Source organism: Myotis daubentonii, chromosome 14 (assembly GCF_963259705.1).
Source record: "Myotis daubentonii chromosome 14, mMyoDau2.1, whole genome shotgun sequence".
Lineage (NCBI taxonomy): Eukaryota > Metazoa > Chordata > Mammalia > Chiroptera > Vespertilionidae > Myotis > Myotis daubentonii.
This window is the reverse complement of record NC_081853.1, coordinates 57691319-57710893: the sequence shown is the minus strand read 5'-3', so window position 1 is coordinate 57710893 and position 19575 is coordinate 57691319. Positions and strand designations below refer to the sequence as shown.

At 66.3% G+C, this 19575-nt stretch overlaps 1 protein-coding gene across 6 annotated transcripts in view; it reads left to right on the top strand.

Moving 5' to 3' along the window:
• Positions 1–18259: 18259 nt before the first annotated feature.
• The window catches only part of SEMA3F (semaphorin 3F), a 28414-nt gene continuing 27098 nt past the window's right edge, over positions 18260–19575 (top strand). For 4 of the 6 annotated variants that reach the window (XM_059664695.1, XM_059664690.1, XM_059664692.1 and 1 more), the window contains exon 1: positions 18260–18786. The gene's annotated coding sequence lies outside the window, so the exon portion shown is untranslated. Of the gene's footprint in view, positions 18787–18863; positions 19050–19575 lie in introns of those variants that run through there. The other 2 variants (XM_059664694.1, XM_059664693.1) reach the window with 2 other exon arrangements.

Genomic DNA, 19575 nt, shown 5'->3' with positions numbered 1-19575 from the left:
GGGCCAAGGGCCCCTCCCAGGCCTGGGAGGAGGTGCTGGACAGGGTCGGCCCCTGTGGGCTCAGCTCTGCTGCAGGGGTGAGGGGGGGCTGCCTGAAGCAATGGGGTGCCCGGAAGGAATGCTTCCCTTCACCCGCCGGTCTGCAGCCTCCGGGAGGGCAGCCAAGGCAGTGCTTGGGGGGCAGGCGGCCTGGGGAGGGGGTTCTTCCGCCTGCTGCCGGGGGGCACTCTGACCTGCCTGAGGGTGGCTTCGCCAGCCTGCTCCTCCCTCTCCCATCCCAGCAGCCCTGGGCCGGAGGCCGCAGCTGCCTGCGCTCCAGGTCTCCCCGGCTTGGTGCCCAGGCCGCGCTCTCACGGAAGGAACTGGGAGTGGGTCTGGGAGCCTAGGTTGTAAGAAGCCTGCTTGGGGCTGGCGGGGTGGGGAGGCAGACACCCCACCTCCTCTGCTGACCGTCCTGTGTGTGCGTGCACACACACACACACACATACATACACATGTGCACGCGCACACGCACACATGCACACGGAGCCAGGTCTCCGAGGCCACAGGGCCCGCTCAGCTCTGGCTGCGGCGCTAATGCATTAATGGACAAGCGGAGCCGGAGCCGAGAGGCTCCCAGGTGTGTCTCCCAAGCAGTTCATGGCATCGCTGGGAGCCCCGGAGCCTGAGGATGGCTTCAGGCCGCGGGGCAGGAGCCTGCGTGTCCGTGGAGCCGGTGGACGTGACAGGGCAGCTGAGACCAATGGCTCACAGTTAGTCCTGCGCCTGCATCAGGCCCTGTGCAGTGTGGCCTGGCTTCCCGAGGGCGCGGTGCAGAGACGGGAGCCGTTCCGCCCTCCCTGGGCCTCGCACTGAACCAGGGCCTCAGAGGCTCTGGAGTCCTGGAGGCCAGGGCCTGGGGTGCCGGGAGCCAGTCCATCCTTGCTGTTTCAAGGGACCTGGCATATTTGGCATACGGTTCTTAATATGTTTGCTCACCTTCTTGGCGCTGTGTTTTAACCAAGGTCACCTCTCTGAGAAAGGTTGAATCCCCAGGTAGGGGTTTTCCCCTGAAGTTAGGGAGGGAATAAAACCCCTCAACTAAGTGCCAGGCGGGTAATTAATCACTTTAACTACGAACAATCATGCTTAAGCTACATAATCTTTTCTCCCTGGAATGGAGATAAGAAACGCCCTAACCTTTGTAATAGAGATTGATAGGATTGAATCAACTGGTATAAATACAGTTGTAACAAGACAGAAACACACAGAACTCAGAACACAGAACCAGACAGAGAGACAGAACTTCAGACACAGAACTTCAGACACAGAACTTCAGACACAGAATTTAGAACACAGGGCTTGGAAGACAGGACCAAGAGAGACAGAGCCTAGGCACAGAACCTACACAGAACGTTCTCTAGAGACAGAAGAACTTCGCTGGAGAGAGCATGCCGGAGGATCCTGGAGAGGGACTGGCCTCGGAGCCTAGAGACAGAGCCTAGCGGGAGAACATGGCAAGGGATCCTGGACTGAACCTGACTACAGAGATTGGCAGGAGAACCTGACTGGAACCTGGACACTGAACCTGACTGGAGAGCCTGGACGGAACCTGGCTGGAGATCCAAAGCAGAACCTCTCTGGAGATCCGGGCTAGAGATCCTGGCTAGGTTGCTGATCAACTGAACGCTGTCTCCATGTCATTCCTTCTTCGCCGACTCCGTCCACGCCTTTGGGGACCCCTGGACCTGCTGGGGTTGGACCCCGGCACTGGGGGGCGACTGTCACCTTGAGGAGCCATCCTCCAGGTGCGAGTGGTCCCCCTCCAGGTGCGAGTGACCATCCTCCAGGTGTGAGTGCTCCTCCTCCAGGTGCAAGTGCTCCTCCTCCAGGTGCGAGTGCTCCTCCTCCAGGTGTGTATGACCATCCTCCAGGTGTGAGTGCTCCTCCTCCAGGTGTGAGTGGTCCTCCTCCAGGTGTGAGTGGTGATCCTCCAGGTGTGAGTGGTCCTCCTCCAGGTGTGAGTGACCATCCTCCAAGTGTGAGTGGTCCTCCTCCAGGGTGTGTGGTCCTCCTCCAGGTGTGAGTGGTCCTCCTCCAGGTGTGAGTGGTCCTCCTCCAGGGTGTGTGGTCCTCCTCCAAGTGTGAGTGGTCATTCTCCAGGGTGTGTGGTCCTCCTCCAGGTGTGAGTGAGCATCCTCCAGGGTGTGTGGTCCTCCTCCAGGTGTGAGTGACCATCCTCCAGGTGTGTGGTCCTCCTCCAGGTGTGAGTGGTCCTCCTCCAGGTGTGAGTGACCATCCTCCAGGTGTGAGCGCTCCTCCTCCAGGTGTGAGTGACCATCCTCCAAGTGTGAGTGGTCCTCCTCCAGGGTGTGTGGTCCTCCTCCAGGTGTGAGTGGTCATTCTCCAGGGTGTGTGGTCCTCCTCCAGGTGCGAGTGGTCCTCCTTCAGGTGTGAGTGAGCATCCTCCAGGTGTGTGGTCCTCCTCCAGGTGTGAGTGGTCATTGTCCAGGTGTGAGTGATCCTCCAGGTGTGTGGCTGTCCTCAGGGTATCACATAGTTGTCCTCTGGGCCTCATCGAGCTGACTCCTGGCCATGCACTTTTCTTTTTCGGGACAGCAACTGATGTGACACCCAGCCCGCCACTGCCTAAGGCAGGGGTGGGCAAACTTTTTGATTCGAGGGCCACAATGGGTTCTTAATCTGGACCGGAGGGCCGGAACAAAAGCATGGATGGAGTGTTTGTGTGAACTAAAATAAATTCAAAGTAAACATTACATAAAAGGGTACGGTCTTTTTTTTTTTTTAGTTTTATTCATTTCAAACGGGCCGGATCCAGCCCGCAGGCCATAGTTTGCCCACGGCTGGCCTAAGGTCAGGAGCAAAGTGCATGGTCTCCAAGCCCCGGCTCTGCCCAGCGAGGAGCCCAGCTAAGCAGGCTCAGCGTCCCCTCGGGGCTCCTAGGCTGGTGACCCGAGAGGTTGGGGTGGTGATGGGGTCCTAGGGGATTATTCCCAACAGTCTTTCTCCTCTGAGACCACTGCCGGGGGAGGTGCCAGGCCAGCCTTCTGGCTCCTGGAAAGTTGGGGATTCGTGATTCCAGGCTGCATAGCCGCCCCCCACCCACATACAACCCAGGCCCAGCCGCCTCCGCCCACCCCCTCCGGCCACATCCCAAATCCCCAATCCCAGCAGCAGACCTCGGTGTTTGCCTGTTGCCATAGCAATGGGATGCACCTTTCTGTTACCATGGCAACCAGCCAGGGTTTTTAAAATTCAGTTGAGGTAATTTCCACCCCTCAATCCGCATCCTCAGACACCTCATTCTCCTCTTTTTCCCTCTGAATCTTAGGGGGCTGGGGACACCGCCACCAGCCAGAGCTGGAGGGTCGGAGAGGCTGGTGGGAAACGCAGGCGCAGCCCCAGCCCAGTCCTCCCTGACCCCTTCAGCCAGCCTGGTCCCTGCGGGCAGGGCAGCCTCTTCCTGCTCCCGCTCCAGGCCCAGGTTTTCAGGGAGAGGTGTGGCTGGGCAGTCGGGTGCCCGGGAAGCCTGGTGGGGCAGCCTGTGTGGCTGTGCCTATGGGGGGGGGGGGCAGACAGCAGGGACCCTCCCCAGCCGCCCGCCGTGTCCCTGTGTCCCCACGGCTCAGCGGGGCTCTCCAGGCGCCTTGGCCCAGACCCGGACTACAGGGGCCGTGTTGTTTATGCTGCGCCCTGGCGCTAAGGAGCTGAGCGGCTGGTCCCTGGCCGGCAGGATTCGGGTGGCGGGCGTCTGAGGTGGAGGGAAGAGGATGCAGACGCTGTCCATTACCTGATGCCCCCTCCCCTCTGGGGCCCTCGCAGGCTCCAGCCTCATCAGGCTGCTCATTGTGAATTCATGAGGCCCCGTCCCCTCCCTGCCCCCACCGGCCTTCTGGCTGCAGGAGAGGAGCTGAGAGCCCAGGACGGACAGGTGGGTGCCAAGGCCAAAGGGAAGTCGCTCAGCTCCCCTGCCCTTGGGCTCAAGGGCCAAGACCCTATAGCAACTGCTCTGCTGGGGTCACAGATGGGCTACAGAGAACCCTGCTTGGGCCCAGGCTGCCTGAGGCCCTGCCCCGCCTGCTTCTCCCTGACCCGAGGGAACCGGAGGCCAGAGCATTGTCTGCGGAAGCCTGGCCCTCCCCATGCTCCTCCTCTGGGAAGCAGCGGCCCAGCCCACCGCCCACAGCCCGTCAGGGCCCACAAGTGGCTGGACACCCGGTGTGCAGCCCCCACGCGGGATAATGAGGTCTGTGTTGGACACTTTTCTTGAGTTATTATTCCCACCAGCCCCGGAGGCTCCATTGGCACAGACAAAGCCACAGGGTTCTGGGTGGCAGACATGGCTCAGTCTCCTCTGTGCTCCCAGCCGGTGGGAGACTGGGGGACGGGCAGGATGGAGGAGCGGAGTGTGTGGACACCACCCACCACCTGCTCACTTTTCTTTCTGCCCCTGCTCCTCCCAGGCTCGCAGACTCGGCGTCACGGTCCCCGTCCGGCTGGGCAGATCCTGGGAGCAGGTCTGTGCCCTGGTGGCTGGGGCAGCATGGGAGCCCCGGTCAGAGTCAGAGGAGGTGCAGTGAGAGGCCCAGGGGGCCAGGGCGGATCCAGCCTCGGCTCAGAGAATGCGGGTCAGGCGTCCCCCCTCATCCTGCACCTCCGCTCCTCTGGCGTCAGAACAGCACCCTGTCCCCACCCCGCATGCGCACACGCCTGAGGGAGCAGGACTCAGACTCACGGGGGGTGGGGGGGTCCCTGGACCGGCCTGACCCCTGACACCCAGAAACCCCGAATTGCCTTGTTGCAGTGGAGAGGGGTCCCTGGGGCCGCGGACCAGGAATCAGGACCCAGAGGGCTGCCTCCCAGGGGCCACTTAAAGGAGAAGCTGAGGAAACGCCAGCCAGCGGTGTGTACAGCCTGAGTGGCTGCCAGCCGGGATCCAGGACGCGTGCCCTCGGCCCCCGCCCGCCAAGGGCTGAGCGTCCCACTCCACAGCTGGAAGGCCCCAAGGTTCAGAAAGAACAGGAGGCCCAACTGAACCCCCGAGCCCCCCAACCCGCCCCCAGGATCTGCCCACATGCCTGACCCAGGGCACAGCGTGGCGGGCAGGGCGCTGAGGGGGGCATTACTCAGGTGCCAGGGCAGGGCTGTGGCCCAGGTGGCAGCCGGTCAATGAGAGGGCGGCTGGCTAGGCCTCCAGGCGAAGCGCAGGCTCAGACCGTCAGGGGGTGGACGCCGCTGGTGGCGGAGGAGCGGAGGCTGTGAACTGTCCTGTCAGTGGCTGAGGCGGCCCCGCGACAGGCAGAGCTGAGTCCAGGGCAGGGCTCTGAGGCCGGGCCGCTGGCGGAGCTCAGGAAGCCTCCAGCCCCTGATGCCTGCGCCCTCCATGGCGCCCCTGCAGGGAGCATCTCTGACCCCTGACCCCTGAGCCCGGACCCTGACGCCCACCCGGTCCTCAGCCCTGGTGCTCTGATAGCCCAGCCATCGCAGGTCTCTCTGGGCTTGTCTGGGGCACCTCTCCCCTCCATCCCAGCCTGTCCCCCAGGAGGATGCTGGGCCCGGTGCAGGCAGGAACCATATCTGGCTAAAGTCCACCCCCTCCCTGCCCGCCACCCGCCGAGGCCCGGGCAGAGGCACCCAGGCTGTTCCCTGCACAAGGCAACGCATCTGCCTTAACACCTCGGAACCGTGCCCGTGCCCGTGCCCAGGGGCCAGTGGCTGAGTGCTACCCGGGACAAGTGTGACGGACAGCGGCGTCACGCCCTCCCAGGCTCTGGCCCCGGGGCGAGGAGGAGGCAGGCACAGGCCTGGCGGTAGAGAAGGGGGGCCCTGCTCTGAGATGCCGAGGAGGGACACGTGGCTTCTTTAAGGAGAGGCCCCTGCGCTGAGTGGCCGGACCCAGGAGTGTCCAGTCAGCAGCCCAGCGTGCCAGGCACATCAGGACCAGGAAGAGTCCCGTGGCCGGAGCTGTCCCCCCAGGTTTCCCAGAGGCAGGTCTCAGTGGAGGGGGCAGGGGTGCGTCTTAGGTCCACATGCATGGCCTGGGGGTGCCCCATGTCCACATGCATAGCCTGGGGGTGCCCCATGTCCACATGCATGGCCTGGGGGTGCATCTTAGGTCCACATGCATGGCCTGGGGGTGCCCCATGTCCACATGCATAGCCTGGGGGTGCCCCATGTCCACATGCATAGCCTGGGGGTGCATCTTAGGTCCACATGCATAGCCTGGGGGTGCCCCATGTCCACATGCATAGCCTGGGGGTGCCCCATGTCCACATGCATGGCCTGGGGGTGCATCTTAGGTCCACATGCATAGCCTGGGGGTGCCCCATGTCCACATGCATAGCCTGGGGGTGCCCCATGTCCACATGCATGGCCTGGGGGTGCCCCATGTCCACATGCATAGCCTGGGGGTGCCCCATGTCCACATGCATAGCCTGGGGGTGCCCCATGTCCACATGCATAGCCTGGGGGTGCCCCGTGTCCACATGCATAGCCTGGGGGTGCCCCATGTCCACACTCATGGCCTGGGGGTGCCCCGTGTCCACATGCATAGCCTGGGGGTGCCCCGTGTCCACATGCATGGCCTGGGGGTGCCCTGTGTCCACATGCATAGCCTGGGGGCACCCTGTTTCTACATGCATGGCCTGGGGCACCCTGTTTCCACATGCATGGCCTGGGGGTGCCCTGTTTCCACATGCATGGCCTGGGGGTGTGGAGCCAGGACAGGCAGTGGCAGGGCCTCGGGTCACGGCTCCTCAGTGGCCTGGAGGACAGGCCAGCTCAGATCTCACCGGCCGCTGGCTCCACGGAACTGCCTGGACACCGAGACCCAACCAGGAAGTGAGCAGGGACCGTTCAGGCCAGGAACACTGGGGAGCAAGCTGTAGAGGCGTCTGGCACCTGGGCCTTGTCTGAACTCAGGTGTGTCCCTTCCCAACAGGCACAGTGCAGCTGTTGTGGGCAGCTGCCCATCCCCAGGCACTGGTTTGTCTCCCCTGGAGCCTGCCAGGTGACCCCCTGGGCACCAGCCGGGCGTACACCTGCCCCCCTCCCAGGGACACCAGCCTCCTTCCTGGGAAGCCACCTGCCCAGCCCGGGCTGCCTGAAACGGGCACCAGCATCTGGCGCAGGAGCTCCCACGGCCCTGCATCACCCAGGCTGCCTGCGACCACCTGGCCTCCCAGCCCTCAGCGCGGCTGACCACTGCCACCAGCTTAAGCCAGGCGCCTCTCGGGCCCTCCAGACAGCCTGTCTTCTCCTCCTTCCCTGCCCCCACGCCAAAGGGCTGGTGGTCCTCCCCAGGGCCCACCGCCGCCCCGTGCCCAGGCCAGGCTGGCGCCCAGTGGGGCTCAGCAAGCACTGTGGCCTGCAGTCATGGCTCTGGGTGAGCGTGCCCAGGGATGATGCCCAACCAGTTTGGACCAGTGGCTTCACCAGGCCCCAGGCCTGATGCCGACCGGCTCGGGGGCTGGGCCCGGGTGTGAATGCCCGTCTGAGGCCCACACGCAGTCCAGAAGGTCATGGCTCCTCCCGGCACTGCCATGCGGGGAGCCTGTGGCCTGGGAGGAGCGGCCTCTGTGGGCCGCGGTCCCTCTGAGAAATGGGATGAATGACGGGCCACCAGGGCCTGGGGACCAGGAGCTCGCGCCCACGGCGAGGGGGGCAGACCTCGTGGGCTGGGGGTGCTGTGGACAGTAGACCTGGGCCTCGCTGCCCGGAGCCCGCGCGCTCGGGCCCCCACTTTGCTGGCTGCCTCGGGGTGAGGGCAGCGGGTGCACGGACCTCAGTGCATCTTTCCCAAGAGGGGCTGTCGGGGCTCCTGCCTCCTGAAAGGGGCTGCATGGAGCTCCCCAGGACCCACGGGCCCACAGGGGTCCCCACAGCCTGCCTGCCCTGGTGTGAGACCTGGGGGGCGAGGCGTGCCAGCCCCGCCCCGGAACTCCAACAAGCGGGGACGCAGCCCCCAGGTTCATTTCCCATTTCCTGAAGGTCGGGTCTCAACCTGACAGGCATCCCCTCTCACCTCCCAATCACCGTTCCTCCGCCCCCCTCCCCTCCCTCTTCCCCCTCCCCTCCCCTCCCCTCTCCTCCCCTCCCCCTCCGCTACCAATTCAGAACGTGCCACCCCCCAGAGTGGCTTCCTCTCCCCGTCTCATTCCCGCAGAGGAGGGAGCCCCCCTGCAGGCCCCAGCCTCCCCAGTCCCTGTCCTCACCCCTCGGCTCTTCAGGGACCCCCACCCCACCCTGAAGCACCCCACCTTCTGGACCTCCCTCCCCAACCTGCGACCCTGTCCCGGCCCCACCCCCAGCAAACTTGGCTCCTGTCAGCTCCCTCCCTGGCGGGCAGAGGCAGGGCGTTCAAGTCCATTTAATCTTGGCAGAATGCAATTTCCTGCTTCAGGGAGCTGGCGGGTTTAGGAGGCTTAATGAGGGGGGAGGGGAGCGGGGAAGGAGAGCGGCTGAGTGGGGCCGGGGGTGGAGGGAGCCCTGAGAGGGGTGGTCGGGAAGCCCAGGGGTGTGCCCGGGGTGGCCTGGGGGCCTCTGGGATCACGCCGGGGCCAGGTCTTCAGCTTCAGGCTCCCAGTGGCAGGTCAGGCTGTCAGCGAACTCCCACCCCCCTCAGCTCTAGCTGCAGAGTGGGAATGCGGGGGTGGGGGTGCCTCAGGGTGGCTCACTGTCAGCCAAGGGGGCGGGGGGAGTGACCGTGAAGCAGGGTGGGTGCAGGTCCGAGGGTGCAGGTGGGGGCAGGTCCCGGGGAAAGCGTGCAGCTGGGGGGCTCCTGGGTGGATTGTGCACTGGGGGCGGGTCCGGGGAAAGCTGGGGGCTCCTGGGGGCGGGGCGGGAAAAGCGTGCAGCAGGCAAGTCCCAGACCTGCGGTGGGGGGCGGGGGGGGGGGGCAGCCGGGCTGGAATTTCAGCCCCAACGGGATGCTTATCTGGGCCCTGCCACCGAGGAGGCAGGGAAGATAAGGGACAAAGGGCCTCTGAGTGCCGGAAGCCCCACCCGATGGGGGCAGGGCAGCCCAGAGCACACACAGGCTGGGGGGCAGGCTGGCACCCTCCACTGCCCCTCTCCTCGCCCCTCCCCATCTCTCCTGACCTGGTTCAGCCAACCCACGGCACAGGGAGCCCGCAGGCGGCGCCCACAGGGCCACCCTCACCCCTAGGCAGCAGGCCGGGGGCACAGAGGGGGTCTCACAGGGGAGCAGGCCCGGGATGGGGGGGCTCTGAACCCCAGGCTGGGGGAAGGGACAGAGCCAGGGGGCCGAGCAGGGCTGAGGCACCGCAAAGCCGCAGGCCGGGCCGTTGGGAACCTCACTCCCGGGCGGGCAGAAGGCCGGGGAGACCCCGGGGCCGAAGGCCCAGCCCTGGGTCCATGGGGCTCTCCTGGCCTCGGTTTCACCACTTGTGTGCAGGCGTCTCTAGGAGTGGCCAGGCCTCCGGGTCCCGGGCAGGTGTGGGAATGGCAGCAGCGTGTAGAGGCCGCTAGGACCGCTAGGACCCTGGGAGGGTAAGAAGTTGGAGAGGGACACGACCTATGGCTGTGAGCTCCTGGCAGCCTAAGGCCCCCAGCTCCCGGCCCCCGGGGATCCAGCAGCCCCTGAGTAGGGCTGCCCTGGCTCCTCGAGGGTCTGCCCCCCCTTCCGACTAGCTCGCCAGCTGCCTGGGCCAGTGGCTGCCCCTCCCGGCTCTTCCTCTGGCTGGGGCCTCCCCAGGGACTGTCCCAGGGCCCACATGCGCCTCTTTGCTTAGCTCAGCCATGGCCACTCCTCGGCCCTGAGTGGCCCCCTCTGCCCCTCACCTCCCCCCACTCCCCCCCTCCCCCACTAGCCGCTTCAGTCCTGCTCAAGGACACACCATGACAGGTCCTGCCCCCAGGCTCCCGCCCAGGTCGCCTGCATCCATCAGGCTGGGAGGTCAGGTCGCTAATTGGTCCTTTAGGCCCAGCGGCAGCATCTCCTCAGGACATGGTCTTCCCCAGCCTCCCTCCTGGCCCTCTGGGTACCACACACCTGCCAGGATCCCTGCCTGCTGGCCTGGCAGCCTCATCACCTCGCTGACCTCAGCGCTGGTTCATCATGTTTGGAGGCGCTGTGGGCAGACAGGGTCCGGGCTGAGGGGAGGAGGGGGGAGACCGGGCGAGGGGACTGGGGGGGGGGCTGCCTGAGGAGGGAGGGGGGTGTGTCCCGGGAGTCCCGGCGGCCTGCTGTGCTAGCGCTGCTCCCAGGGCAACCCCCAGGAGCCCCCTGGGGCCAGCGCGGCCGCCTGTGCAGGGAGGGGCTTAGGCGGGGCCAGCGTGTGTGCTGACGCGGGTCCCGGGCGCCGGGTGAGCAGAGGCCGTGGCGGGACAGTGGGTCAAGGCCGTCCTCCTGAGTGGACCCTTCTGCTGGACGAGAGGCGAACGCCCGCCCAGCGGTGCAGAGCGACCGGGCCAGCCCTGGGCCCCGTGATGGCGCCAGGGTCTCTCACCCACCGCGGACGGACAAGGGGTCGTGACAAAGGTGACGCGGGCAGTGCGCCCTCCATGCCGCTCCTCGCACCTGCTCTCGGGGCCTGTGTGTCCCACCACTTCTTAGAGACAATGTGGTTAAATTTCAGGCCAAATGGGGCTGGAAGAGCAGCAATGGGGCGGGGGGGGGGGGGGGGACTTGGTGGCTCCTCGCCCCGTGGCAGTCCGGCCCCTGCCACCGGCCCTTCCTGTGCACCTTAGCCCAGGGGAGACTCCACGGCCCCCCCAGAGTTCACGGGCAAGAGCCAGGGTGGGGGTGCGGAGACGCCCGCCCCTGCGCCCAGGGCCCGGCACAGGGGGGCCAGGATTCTGCAAAATGAATGATGAAGGAAGGGAGGATGGCCTTTGACTGAGACACCAGGCAGAGTGAGGGCTTCCCCCAGAAGATCAGAGGACAGAGACTGGCTGGGAATCGGGGGGCTGCTGGGGAGGCAGCCAGGAAGACCAGGAGACGCTCCCAGGGGGACTGGCCTGGGCAAGGTCCCGGGGCAGCACGGACCTGAGGGACCCAGGGAGCACGCGGCCGGGCAAGTGCTACCCAGAGAACAGGCCTCCGCCAGCCCGCCTGCCCCTCCCACGGAACAGGGCCCAGGCCTCCAGGCCCCCCCACCCCCACCCCGCAGGATTCACACCCGGGCCAGGCTGCGCTGCGACGCCCTTGGCTGGGAGGCAGGATTGCTGAGGGGCAGCTGCAGGAGGGCAGGGACAGCAGGGTGAGGGTGAGGCTGGCCACAGCCTGACCTCGGGAGGGAGCTGAAGCGCAGTCTGCGGCCCCGTCCCTCCTTCCCTGCTCCCGGGACTCAGACATAGGCTGGGCAGGAGGCAGTGGGGAACGGTGTGACCTTCACAGGAGGAGGCAGCACATAGTAGGTGCTCAGGCAGGCTGTGCACACATGAGGGCATCCCTCTGGGAGCAGGAGCAAGGTCCCCCGCATTCGTCTGGGGGTGCTGGAGCCGACGGCCCCAGGGTGGAGTGCCGATTTCTGATCTCTCCTTTGTAGGCCTGGCCGCCTCCCTTATCCCTCCATCTAGGCCGGTCCCTCTCCTTCCTGGAGCAGATACGAGTTTTGCAGAAACTTGTCCTCCGATTCCATCCTACATCACTGTCAGGAGAGGGGGCAGGGAGGCCGCCAGCTAGGCCGTACGTCGAGGGTGCACAGGGGCCAGCAAGGAGCCTCTCTCCACCCCAAAATCTCAGGTGAGATCTGGTGGCTGGTCTCCCAGGGAAAGATGAGGGGCCCTGCTGAGTTTGAGGCTACTCAGTGCTCCGGCTGAGTCCCTGTCCTCTCTCAGGCCCATAGCTTCCCTGTGGCCCCTTAGGAGCTGTAGGGACCCTATAAAATCTAGACCAGACTCTGTCACACCTCACCACCCCTGGGCCTTTTCTCAATCGGAAGCTGCACCCCAACACTCCAGGGGGCCTGGGATCCCCAGACACGGTTGCCCAGGCCCCTGCTCTTCAAGGTCTTGGTGTTCCCTTCTGCTAAACGGGCTCACAATGACGCTCGGCCAAGGTGAGCCAGCGGCCTGTCCTCCCAAGGACTCCACAGCTAGCACACAGGGCGCGGGGTCAGAGGTCAGGGGTGGCCAAAGGATCGGCCTTGTTACGTTCGGAGATCGAACCCTGACCGGACAGGAAGGCCCCTGTCCCGGGGTAGGGAGCCCGGGCTAGGCTCCGCTGCCCGCCAACCGCAGCCCAGGGAGTAGCAGGCGCATCCACGGGTGAAGTGCTGAGCTGGCACCAGGTCTGCCAGGGCAGGCCCGGCTCCACGCCCCCTGGCATTAGCCCTGCTACCCGCCCTCCCCCGAGGCTCTGACACCAGGCGCTGTGAGGGGGATTCTCTGCAAGGGACCCTCCTCCTTGGCCGCCCGGGAGCCTTGCAGCCCAGACCCCAGACCAGGCCCGTGCTGGTCAGGATCCTGCTTCCTGGTTCAAGGGGGATGGAGGCCAAAGATGGGATGCCTTGGCCTTAGGACTCTGGTCTGAGGGTACAGACAGGGACCTCCTATTACCGCCCTTCCTTGGGGAGGACATGGAACCAGGCTTAGCAAGGAGGCCAGGCGGCAGGGTGCCCAGGGTCTGCCCACCAGCCCCTCCCCTTCCGGGGGGCTGCCTTCGCCTGGGCCCATTCCCCTGCCTGGAGTGAGGGACCAGGGGAGGCCACTCACGGCTGTCACGAGGGGACATTCCCCAGTCATTTGGAACTAAGTAAGTCCAGATCCCACTCGCAGGCCTGGCTGCAGGACCTTCCTTGGGCCCCCTCCCCCCGGACCGGGGCCACACAGACACACGGAGGGTGTGCGCGGCAGATGTGGGCCTGGGAGACAGCCAGAAACCCCACAGGACGGAGCCCCTCGCAGCCCCTCGCAGTCAGCGCGGCGAGGGCTGCACGGCCTCCGGCTCTCAGGACATCTCTGCCTCAGGGGCTTCCCTGCCCCTGGGGGCTCCCAGCTGGGACGTCGCTGCCTTTTAACTCAAGGCCAAGTCCACCTGGAGGTCCTGCTGCTGCAGCCGGAGGCGCTCTCTGGTCAGCCCAGCTCTTGGGTGAGGAGGGAACAGCAAATGGGCACCCAGCCCTGCTCCATCCTCAGCTCTGGTGATGTGAGCAGAGGCCCCCGGATGAAGCAGCTCCCCGAGCCCGGTCAGAGGACAGAGGGACCCCGGGCTGTGCTCCCTCCCATTCGGTCGGCAGGAGCCCAGAGCTGGAGTGTGCCCGCGTGGGAGGAAGAGAGAGGAGGATGTAGCCAAGAGCAGGATACGAGTCGGAGAGGTAGGCAGGGAGCTGGGGGGATGGATTGGCCATGGTGGGGACTTGGCTGTGACCCCCAGTGAGCTGTGAGCTTTGGGCAGGAGACGTGACCTGGCTCCCACTTGGCAGGTCGCTCTGGTCCCGGTGGACTAGATTGCAGACTGCAGGAGAGGAGAGGGGTGGGGGTGGGGGTGCATAATAAGGAGGCTCCTGCGCTGTCAGGCGGGAGGCCGGTCGCCTGTGGAGGTGGTGGCTGCATGGACAGCGGCTGCAGGCTGCTGGCCGGGAAGTGGTTACCTGATATTTCCCATGTTTTGAAGGTAAAGTTGCAAGTATTTGCTGATGGTTTGGATGCAACTGTGAGTGGAAGAGAGTCCAGGCCGCTTCAGGTTTTCCACACCGACCGTCTCCTCAGCCGCGCTCCACCTGAGCCCTCGTGGCTGGGGCTGCCCAACCATCACCCACCAGGGCCCAGGCCCCAGGCCCTCGGACAGGGACCCAGGATCCCCATCCGACTTGGTGAGGAGGCCTCCCTGCCACCAGATGAGGACTGAGCTCTGGACCCGCGGCCTGGGCTCCCAGCAGGGGCCGGGCAGGCCTGGGTGAGTGCGGAGCGGCGTCTGGCCTCTGTCTAAACAGGATACGCTTAGGCGGCCCACAGTCATGGGTCACTTGGCAGCCAGCCGAGCTTGGGCCCACCCGACCGCCACCTCCCTCAGCCGCCAGCACGAGCACGCATACAGGATGAGGGTGCGGGTGGGTGACACACTGCCCCGTGTCCCCCTCTCTCGTTTACTCCGACGTCCTATGAGGAGCAGCTGCTGATCGGATGGGTGCACGGGGGGGGGGGGCCCCGCTGGGGGAGTGAAGAGGGCCCGGGCCGGATGGGGTCTCTAAGTGTCTGGAGGGTGCCAGACCCACAGGGGCCCAAGGACACCCGACTCAGCCAGTAGGATGCGGTTTCTGGGAGGACTGTCTCGCCAGAGGCCCGAAGGATCGAGAAGGAAGTAGGAAAGACGTTCCAGGCACGGAATGGCGTGTGCAAAGACCAGAGATGAGCGTGCAGAGCCCCCGGAAGAGGCTGGGGTGCCCGCAGGCTGCAGTGGGGAAGGGAGGATGAGGCAGCCTTCGGAGGGGCGGCCAAGCCCGGGTGCAGGAAGGGACAGTGTCAGTGGGGGAAGGAGGTGGCCACGGGCTCTGGGCTCGAGGAATCGGGGTTACACTGGCACGGGCGGCTGGGAAGAGCATCCCGGTGCGGGGACGCAGCAGAAAGGCCTGCAGGCAGCTTTGGGAACCAGCCAGGAGGTGGGTCGCTCCAGCTTTGATCGGCTCAGAGCCAGCCCCTGGGGCAGGCTGGGCAGGAAAAGGCTGAGCTGGGCCGAACCCATCCTCGCTCTGGGCTACGGTGACTCCTCAGTGCCCGCCCCTCCCGGTGCTGCCTGAGCAGCCTCCGCACCCCCTCCCCGGCCCCCTTTCAGCACGCCCCCTCTCTGGGATCCAGTTCCGGCAGTGGGGGCTGGGCCAGCGAGCAGGCAGCGCCTGGGGCAGGGGAGATGAGAAAACCAGAAAGAGGGGAAACCTGAGCCAGCGACGCTGGGGCTGGGGCTGGGGCTGAGGCTGGGGCTGGGGCTGGGGCTGGGCGGGCGGGCCGGGGCTTGCCGAGCGGGCTAGGCCAGGGAAACAGGTTCCCCGGAGACTGGGCCAGAGGAGGGGGTGCTGGTGTAGTTGCCACCTTCATCCAGGGGGCATGCGGGCCTCTGAAGCCCAGGCCCCCCAAGTCCAGCCTTCCAGAGGCCGAGGCCGGAAGGGAAGTGTCTCAAGGTCTCAAGGTCACCAGTATAGCGGCCGCCCCTCCCCACCTGAGGAGGAGGCCACAGGGTAGACGGAGGGAGGCGGTCAGGCCGCAGGAGGCCGGGGCTGCACTCTAGGCCCCACAGCTCAGCCTGGAAGAGCCAGAAGGAAAAGAAACAGGCGGAGCACTGCCAGCAGCACAGACTGGCCCAGGCTGAGGGCTGGGGGCTGTGCGCGAGCGAGACCTGTCACCCAGGGCGGGCTGAGACCCAGGGGCCAGTTCCTCCCGGTTGGCCACACCCGCTGTCGGGCATGCGGCCCCTCAGAGTTCCTGGAGGTGCTGAGCCAGGAGCCCAGGGCCACACAGTCAGGGTGTCGCCCCAAGGGCCTGCCTTGTGACAGACACTCAGAGCCCATCTGGGAAGGGAGCTCCAGCAGGAGGACCTCAGAGGTTCGCTCGGTAGACCTGGCCTAGCCATCTCTGCGCCCCGCTTCCCCCCCAAGTGCCCTGTATGTCCAGACTGGCACCAGGTGGGCTGCAGGGGAGCTGGAGAGGCAGGCCTGGGCCCTGTGTCCCGCAGAGGAAGGCGGGAGGCCTGGCCAGGGGCTGCTCTGCAGGCGTCCTGGGCAGCTCTCAGGTGGAGCCAGCACGCTGAGCGGCCTTTGGAGGGGAGACACAGGACACTGGGGGGCAGGGAGAGCATGGGGTGGGGCAGCGGTCCAGGGGCTGGGTCTCAGGGCGAGGAGTTGGCTCCCGGCCACTTGGCTCTTGGCTGGGTTCCTTCTCACATCGGGTGCTGCAGAGATTTGCTCTCTTGTTCCTTCAGTAAAGACTATGGACCCCCACAAGTGCCCTCGCTCCAGCACTCACTGCCGGCCGAGCCCCAGGCCTGAGCCCCCAGCCCCCAGCCCCCAAGCCCCAGGCTGGGTGGCAGGTCTTTGGCTCCACTGGGCCTCGGGCCTGGCCCTGCCCTCCCGGAGCCTTCCCGGGGCTCCCAAAAGGCGTTGCTTTCGGTACCTTGGCTGCCCTTCTTCTCCCAGGCTCCCTCCTCCTCGGAGCCATGGGACACCTCGTGCTGAATAACCACACACCTGGCACTCAGGGCCCCCAGCCTGGCACTGGGCTGGCTTCCAGGGCTCTCACATGGAAGGCAAAATCGTGGGAGGCTCTACAATTGCCTCCCACTAGTATATACTTTATATGCATAGATAAGGTCTAGATTTAGAACAACATATAGTGAGCAAATGCGGAGCCCAGCCCAGACACAGGCGAGGGTGCAGGGCGGACTCTCGCGGCCATGATGGTCTTATAGAGATTGATTATTCGGCCTCCTCACCTGGTTTAGAGGAGGCTTGGCATTCCTCTTGTGTAGCCAGGCTCAGCTGTAGCCTCTTCCCTCTCCTGTCCACGGCCCCCGCCCCCGCGGCCTCTTCTGTGTCTGTGAGTGGAGCTCCATGGACAAGTCAACTGAGTCTCTTTCCTTCCCAGCCCAGCACCCTGGGGTCACTGGCAAGTCCCAGCAGTTCTGCGTTAGTGACCGCGACAATGATCACGCGTGGGGTGGTGACAGAGGTGGCCGGGCCATGAGGGAGGTCGGGGCTGGGGGTGGTGAAAGGGATGGTGGCCTTGGAAACCATGGCGATGGTGACAAGGGGCACTGGTGATGGAGGCTCGGTGGTGGTACCCTCAGGGGTGGAATGGGGATGAGGAGAGATGGCTGTCGCAGTGTTTTATGTTTTTATTTTATTTTTTAAAAATATATTTTTTTATTGATTTCAGAGAGGAAGGGAGAGGGAGAGAGAGATAGAAGCATCAATGATGAGAGAGAATCATTGATCGGCTGCCTCCTGCATGCCTCCCCAGGGGATTAAACCTGCAACCCAGGCACGTGCCCTTCACTGGAATCGAACCCAGGACCCTTCAGACCGCAGGCCGACGCTCTATCCACTGAGCAACACGAGCCAGGGCTGTCGCGGTGTTTTAAATGAGATGTGACAGAGAGGAGAGGTGCAGCGCTGTCACTGCAGCCACGTGACTCCAGCTGGGGGTTCCGGCCTCAAATGGCCAGCCTCTGCCGGATGGAGCCTGTGGGCCACACTCTGAGGCTGGTGGGCAGGATCCCTAACATCCCACCCCACCCCACCTTTGCAGTCAAGCAGCCACTGGCCGGAGAAGGGAGGCCCTCCTCAGAGGGTCTGGTCAGCCAGGAGGAGAAACGGAGGAGAGAGGAGCTGAGGGGGGTAGAGAAAGGAGAAGGAGTTGGGAGGAAGAGGAGGGACCAGAGGAAGACAAAATAGGGGGAGGGGAAGAAGGGGGAGGGAGAAAAGGAGGAGGGAAAAGGAGGGAAAGGAGAAGAGAAGGGAAGGCAGAGGAGAGGGAAGGAGAGAGGAGAGAGGAAGGAGGGAGAGGCTGGAGGGCCCATGCCCCTTGGGACCTTAGCAAAGTGCCTGGGCAGGGCTGAGACTGGTCCAGGCTGGTGAGGCCATGACCTTGGGGAGTGGGCTGGTGGAGGGTCCCTTCCCACTCATTGCAGGGCCCTGGGGTGATCACGAGGCCATTTGACAGCAAATGTCCCCGGTAGGAGGGGAGGCCAGCCTGGCTGGCTGCTCTGGGACATGGAACTATGCAGGGTGGGTGCCTGGGGCCGCTGGCTTGGAATAGGCGGGCGGCTGGCAGCCCTCGAGGGGCTGGACAGCCGGACAGGCGGGGGCTGGAGGGTGTGGGCAGCACCAGCGGTGCCAGCCGTCCCAGGGGCTGCACCGCCACCTGCTGAGCGTCCGGGGCAGTCCTGGGTCCTGCGCTGCGGGACTCGCGCGCGGCCGGCCGGCGGGGAGTGGGAAGGAGCGACACCGCCCGGGGTGCGCAGGTGAGCCGGGCTCCCTGCTGCCAGGCGCGCCCGCCCTTCCCGCCTGGGAGTTGAGCGCCCGGGTAAACACCAGGCGCAGTGCGCGGTGGAGCCACCGAGAGACAAAGCCGGGGCGGGGCGGGGGCGCCGCCCGCGAAGCCGGGGCGAGGGCGCGGGGTGCAGATCAGCCTTCCCTGGCGCGGGCGGCCCTCCGCCGGGGAGACCCCAGCCGCAGCCGCGGACAGGTGGAGCGGGGGCGGGGTGGCGGCCGGGCGGGTCCCGCCCCGGGGGTGGGGCCGGGCGGGGCGGGGCCGCGCTATGCAAATGTCGCCCACGGGCGGCCAATTGCCGGCGCTCCCCGCGCGGCTCGGAGCACCCTGTCCCGCTGGCGGCCGCGAGAGCAGAGCGAGCGAGCGAGCGATCGGCGCGGTCCGGCGAGCCCCGAGCGCAGCGCCAGGCCGGGGCGTGCGGCGAGGAGCGGCGCAGCCCCCGCGCGGCCGCCGGGCCCCAGCCCAGCAACCGGGCGGGCACCGCGCCATCGGGCCGAGCGAGCGGAGCGCAGCGCCCGGAGCTGAGCGCGCCGTCGCCCGCGCCCCGCGCCCCGCGCCCCGCGCCGGGGAATGCGCCCTCGGCGCGCCGGCCAGGGGGCGCCCGCAGCCCACCCGGGGGGAGGCGGCCCCGAGCGCCCCTGAGCCTTCCCATGGCCCGGGCTGGGGCCCGGGGCCTCGGCTGCTGACGCGCTCGAAGCCCTCGGAACCCGTTAAGCCGGGGCGCGGCACCGACACCGGTTCAGGCACAGCGGCGAGAGGGCGCGGGCAGGGCAATGGCCCGGGGGAGGCGCTAGCGCGGGCCGCCCGCCCGGGAGCCCAGGCCCCGCCGCCGCGGAAGAGGTGAGTGCGGCGGGAACGGCAGGGAGCGGCGGCGGCCGGCCACCTCGCGGTCCTCCGGGAGCCGCGGCGCTGCAACTCTGCGGAAGTGTCCGCGGCGCGGGCGTCGGGGGTCGGGGGGGCTTCCGCGGACTCGGGGCGACGCGACCAGAACGGGCGCGGTACCTGTCGGTCTGCCCGGACCCTTTGCCTCAGGGCGACCTGGGATGTCGGCGGATGCGGCCTGCGGGGTCCCCGGCGCAGAGCAACTTTTCCCCGAAGGTCTGGTGGGCGCCCCCCGCCCCCTCCGCCACTCCCACGTTCCTGGAGCGGGATCTGGCCGCCGCTTCTCCCGGCTCAGCCCTCTCCCACCCGCGCCCCAGGCAGCGCTGTGCCCGGTGGGTGCGCCGCCTGCCTCAGTGGCCCCATCGGACGATCCTCGGCTCAAAGGAAGCGCTGTCCTGGCTGCCCCCACGCGGAGGGTCTCCCAGGTCCAGGGCAGGGGGGACCCCAGCCCCGCGGCCTTCCTCCCAGCACCGGGCCAACCCGAACTCCCTGCTGCCAGCGCGGGTTTGCTTCTCCAGCAGCGAGTCTTGCTCCATTAGGGACCCAGCTGTGTGTGGGGTGTGGGTGAGCGGGGAGACCCGCAGCCAAGCCCGCATCTGGGCCGCTGGGCCCCAGTGGTGAAGTGGGCAGGGGCCCCAGGACGGGGGGTGGTGGCGGGGGGGGGGGCTCTCCTAGAGCAGGTGGGCCCTGGAAGTGCCAGGCTGGCCCGGGAGTGAGGCAGGGGCTGGACCGAGGGCTGGGCCTGGC